Here is a 6,417-nt window from a genome sequence, read left to right as displayed (position 1 = left end):
AGCCACAAAATGAATTATGTCCATGTCTTCCTTAAAAAACCCTGATGCTTCTCCACTGCCTACAGAATTAAGATGAAATTCCTTATGTATATACTGCTTGAAACACTTAGATTTTGATAATGTTTAATTGAATACTGGCTATGGTTTCCTCATTTCCTGGAAGATCCTCTGCCGATGTTCTAAATCTTGCAGTGTTGTTTAGAAATGCCCTCTGTTGGAATGGCTAAGTTTTTAGAGAAACTTTCTATGGCTCTTTTACTTTCCTTGTGTTTAAAAAGCAAACAAACATTTAAAAATATTTAACACTCTGATCCCATGTACCCATACACCTTTGTCCTCAATCTCATTACCATGTTCCTTATTCTTAAAATTATTTTCCCTTTCCTTGGCTTACTAGGCCCTTTTGTGTACTCTGTTTAATGTGAATGTTATACCTTTTAGCTAGAATTCACTTTCATTCTTTTGCATCTGGTGTAACAGCAAAGCCCATGCCTTTTCTATTATACCAGGATGTAGAGATAACGTCTTAGTCACCATGTATCTCCAGTTCCTTGCGTGGGGTTTAGCTGATAATAAGTGCTCAACTAATATATTCTGAATATTAAGTGAGGAATGGATTAGAATTGTAACTTCTCTAGAATATTTCAGTTTTCTTTTGGTCAATTATTTTCAGTGCTTTCAATGAAATAACTACACAAAATGACCATAAAGCAATTAAATTAATTTTTCAGACAAACATTCCAGAATTTTCCTATTTAAACAAACCTCCTAGAAAGTCCACTTCAGTGGATATGTACATTATCAGATGCTACAACTGGTAAAAGTATTTTTTTTAATTGTGGTAAAATACACATACATAAAAATAATCATCTCAACCATTTTTAAGTGTGCAGTTTAGTAGTAAGTATAGTCACATTGTTGTATAGCCCATTTCCAGAACTTTTTCATCTTGGAAAACCAAAACTCTTTATCCATTAAAACACACCTCACCATTTCTCCCCCACCTCAGGCCCTCTCAACTACCGTTCTACTTCTGTCTGTGTGAATTTGACTACTCTAGATACCTAATATAAGTGGAATCATGCAGTATTTGTCATCTTATGGCTGGCTTACTTGGTTTACATTAATGTACTCAAGGTTCATCCATGTTGCAGCATGTGTCAAAATTTCCTACCTTTTCAAGTCTGAATAATATTCCATTGTATTTACGTGCAACATTTGTTTACCCTTTCATCTGTTGGACACTTGGGAAGCTTTCATCTTTTGTGAGTAGCGCTGCTACGAACGTGAGTGTCTCTTGGATGCACTGCTTTCAATTTATTTGAACATATAAATGTATACCCAGAAGTGGAATAACTGGATCATATGGAAATTCTATTTTAAAATTTTTTAGGAACTGATACTCTTTTCCATAGTGGCTAAACTATTTTACATTTCCACCAACAGGGCACAAAGGTTTCTGGGTTTTTTGCTTGTTTGCTTGTTTTGTTTTTTATAGTAGCCATCCTAACGAGGATGAGGTGATAACTCACTGAGGTTTTGATTTACATTTCACTAACCGGTCAAAGTATTTTTGAAATATAAGGTTTGACACTAATTCGAGAGCTAATTTAGGAGTACCCAAGTAAGTAACTTCCATAATTGTGTGAGCACAAGACACTCTCCTTTGTTTTTGTCCCTCTGTCAATGCTTCACTCAGATTATCTCTCAATGTATCACCTAAGAGATTGAGTTAGGCTGACAATATCAACAACCCCAGAAGAGTAGCTTAAGGCAGTAAGAGATCATATTTTTTCTCATAAAACTGGCAGTAGGCAATCTAGAGCTACTTGCCAGCTGAAAGGTGCCCAATCTTTTGTGTCTTTTTGTTCTGCCATTTTTACTGTGTGGATTTTAACCCGTCATAGATGACTCCTATGTCTCCAGGCATCACTTATATTTTCTTGGCAGGAGGAAGAAGAAAGAGAAAGGACAAAACGTAAAACCTGGATGCCAACCGAATTGGCTATATTTAATAAACTTTCCTGGAAGCCCTAGCAAATGACTTTCTCTGACCTCTATTAACTAGTTCTCTGCCACCTGGTCACATCTTGGTGTCGGAAATGTTGGGCACATTTTCCCTATTTCTCCCAACTAAATTGGGATTCTGTTACAAAGGAACCAGAACATCATATGCATCCTGTCGACAGCTGGCTGTGTTCGCTACACCATGTATCCCTTCTGGTTTCATTTTGAGGCAATGGATTAACCTGGAAACTATGGGGAGTTAGATTCTAGAAGCCAAAGGACAAGTTGTAAGGCAACATCAGGAAATGGACGGTCTGCCATAAGTAAATACCTTCTAGCCTAATATAAGTACCATAATGTGGGTTTAATTTGTTGAAGAAACACTTGAAAGTCGAATGCAGTAAGTTAAGACATGCCTTTATTTTAAAAATACTACAATTGAAAAGTAACAAAATATCAAAATTTAGTGCTTTTATCTTGAATCGGTTATATTTGCAGCTGCAAGTGCTAAAAAATCGCTTTGTCTAAAATTAGTTGTATCAAGTATCATGAGCCAAGAAAACTTACGTCATTTGTGTTATTTTGGTTTAAAATCCTCCTGACCCAGCAACTAATCTAGATATAACTAAATAACAATTTGTTTTATTTCAAAAGCCAAAAGGATTATTTTTGCCGAGCTAAAGGAAGACCAGAGAAATTCATTCTTCCCATTTACTTCCTCATCTTATTCTGAGTGTATAATTCAGCTCTAGAATTAGGAAAAGAAAGAAGCATGGAGGCACTTCCAATAGCACATCAAATAGGGGATTTATATGATGTGTATATTGTGTCCAATGGAGATACTGAGAAGGAAACAGGGATGGAAAGAAAGAGGAGATTTTACAATATTAGCCGACTTGGTAAACCTTTTTATTATTGATTAATTAATTAATTTAACATCTTTATTGGAGTATAATTGCTTTACAATGGTGTGTTAGTTTCTGCTTTATAACAAAGTGAATCAGTTATACATATACATATGTTCCCATATCTCCTCCCTCTTGCGTCTCCCTCCCTCCCACCCTCCCTATCCCACCCCTCTAGGTGGTCACAAAGCACTGAGCTGATCTCCCTGTGCTATGCGGCTGCTTCCCACTAGCTAGCTATTTTACATTTGGTAGTGTATATATGTCCATGCCACTCTCTCACTTCGTCCCAACTTGCCCTTCCCCCTCCCCGTGTCCGCAAGTTCATTCTCTACATCTGCGTCTTTATTCCTGTCCTGCCCCTAGGTTCTTCAGAACCTGTTTTTCTTTTTTTTTTTAGATTCCATATATATGTGTTAGCATATGGTATTTGTTTTTCTCTTTCTGACTTACTTCACTCTGTATGACAGACTCTAGGTCCATCCACCTCACTACAAATAACTCAATTTCGTTTCGTTTTATGGCTGAGTAATATTCCATTGTATATATGTGCCACATCTTCTTTATCCATTCATCTGTTGACGGACACGTAGGTTGCTTCCATGTCCTGGTTATTGTAAATAGAGCTGCAATGAACACTGTGGTACATGACTATTTTTGAATTATGGGTTTCTTAGGGTATATGCCCAGTAGTGGTATTGCTGGGTCACGTGGTACTTCTATTTTTAGTTTTTTAAGGAACCTCCATACTGTTCTCCAGAGTGGCTGTATCGATTTACATTCCCACATACAGTGCAAGAGGGTTCCCTTTTCTCCACACCCTCTCCAGCATTTATTGTTTGTAGATTTTTTGATGATGGCCATTCTGACTGGTGTGAGGTGATCCCTCACGGTAGTTTTGATTTGTATTTCTCTAGTGATTAGTGATGTTGAGCATCCTTTCATGTGTTTGTTGGCAATCTGTATATCTTCTTTGCAGAAATGTCTACTTAGGTCTTCTGTCCATTTTTGGATTGGGGTGTTTGTTTCTTTGATATTGAGCTGCACGAGCTGTTTGTATATTTTGGAGATTAGTCCTTTGTCAGTTGCTTCGTTTGCAAATATTTTCTCCCATTCTGAGGGTTGTCTTTTCGGCTTGTTAACCTTTCTATTTATTTGCTTTTTTACCTCCATTCCACTTTGGGGCCCCATGTCTTTTTTTCCTCTTCCCTCTTTTCATTTCCCTTCTACTGTTAATCTGATATTACTCATTTTTAATTGAGTGTGAATGCATTTCCAAACCTAAGCTAGAGTTGCCAGAGGGCTATTTGGAAGAGCTGTTCGCTGTGTTCGAAGGTCATTCACTGCCCCTGCTCACGGCTATGCTGGAAGAAAAAGGGACCTGGACACAAACTGAGAGGGCACAGGTTATTCTGCTCTACAGGGTCCCCGCTTTATCCATCCTTGGCTTCTATACGCTTTTCCCTGTAGTTCAGGCTTCTCTCCTCACATCAACACCTTTAGCTCAGTGGTCCCGCTTCCTCCTTGCAAACTGTATAAACACCCAGTGGACTAGCACTTTTGTCTTTTGCCCCAGAATTTTTTTTTATTTTGAATCATTTTACATCCAGAACATGTGGGGCTGGGACTTCTAAAGATAGGTGAGATGCATATGAATGTACTTCTCAGAAACATCTTAGAGGGCGCTAGGCAGTAGGTAAATACGGATCAGCGGGTACACCCTGGCTGGGTGGAGACCATCAGTCATGTGTGGCAAAATTTCCCGACACTTGGCTACTGGGGACTTAGGTATTTTTGTGCATTATGTTAATATGTTAACTTATGTGATTATAGAGAAGATTAAACTACCAATGTGAGCACTTTATGGGTACTCAAAAAACAATAAAGAGTGGATAAAAACTCTAAGAACAATGGCATTGACTTGGGAGAGCTTCTCACTGTTGTTTACCTCATTGTAATGCATCACAAGAAGTATGTGTAAAACTTCATTAAATAAAATAATCTCTATAAAATGCCTTGTGCATGCCTAGCAGATGGCAGACACTAAAATGCAAATATATAAGTAAACATATTATCCTATTATATATTTATCATATTATATTACAATTATATCATGTTATAATGCATTATATCACTTCATCATTAATAGGTGCTTTATGAGACTTTCAGTTTCTTATTGTTATAACTTCGTGTTCCCATAGCAGAGTTTTCTATTCATACATGTCCCTAATCAGTGGTTACATTAGTGTGGATTTTTATTAAATCCTATTGAGAATTTTAAGTCATACCTTCATCTAAAATTTATGTTCCAAGTTCCTATAATTCAAAATGTCAGAATAATGTCTGTCGTTGACTCAGAAGGTGTCTCTTTGCCCACCAGTTTTTCTGCTGTTCTGTCTGGATTGATGTTTAAGCATTTGGCTTTCATTTTTATCTCGAGTTCAGCCAGGCTGGAAGAGTAGAATAGTAATACCAGCTGGCATAGAGTTAAGCCTGTATCAGCATATTGACGTTCCTGCGTCAGCATATTGATGCTAGTGACACCAAAATGTCTCTCTGTCTCACAGAACTGCCACACATCGGCATTAAACAGTGTGGTGACAAAAGGGAGTGGATAAGAATCATCCCGTAGAGTGGATGCACGGTTGCCCGTTGGAAGAGAGAATGTTTCACGGTGAGGTGGTTCATTATCACAATGACATGAAACAAATCACTAGATCCCAACTATCTATAATAAATGAGCATTTGATTTTCTGCTGGTCATTGATGATTAACTATTGAGAGCAGAACACTTTTGATTTTGAGTGTGATTAAAACAGAAACTCACCATGATGGGGCTTCCCTGGTGGCGCAGTGGTTGAGAGTCCGCCTGCCGATGCAGGGGACACGGGTTCTTGCCCCGGTCTGGGAAGATCCCACATGCCGCGGAGCGGCTGGGCCCGTGAGCCATGGCCGCTGAGCCTGCGCGTCCAGAGCCTGTGCTCTGCAACGGGAGAGGCCACAACAGTGAGAGGCCAGTGTACCACAAAAAAAAAAAAAAAAAAAGAAACTCACCATGATGAAGGTGTTTGTAAAAAACTGAAACTATTGCTCAACCATAATAGGAAGGTAACTGGCTAATTAATTATTTTTTAATTTTATTAACTTTTAATTGAAGGAAAACATATGTACAGAAAAGTGCACCCATCATACTTGTACAGGTCGATAAATTTTCATATATCTATCACATTCATGGAAACTCCACCAGGATCAAAAAATAGTACATATTGACAATAGCCCTTCTGCCTCCTAACACTCATTCCCCACAGCTTTCTCTCCAAAGGTAGCCACTAACCTGAATTTTTGCACAGTACATTCGTTTCATTTGTTTTTGAACATAATTCTATGCCACTTTTGAGAGTGGTTTAAAGTGGAGAGTATATTATCAGACATATGTAATAGAAAGGTTATTCTGCAGCAATATGAAGAACAAACTTGAGCCCCAAAGATCAGGAAAAAGATGATT

Source organism: Grampus griseus, assembly GCF_964374135.1.
Source record: "Grampus griseus genome assembly, chromosome: 18".
In the NCBI taxonomy this organism is placed as follows: domain Eukaryota; kingdom Metazoa; phylum Chordata; class Mammalia; order Artiodactyla; family Delphinidae; genus Grampus; species Grampus griseus.
Note: the sequence above shows the minus strand (reverse complement) of the source record.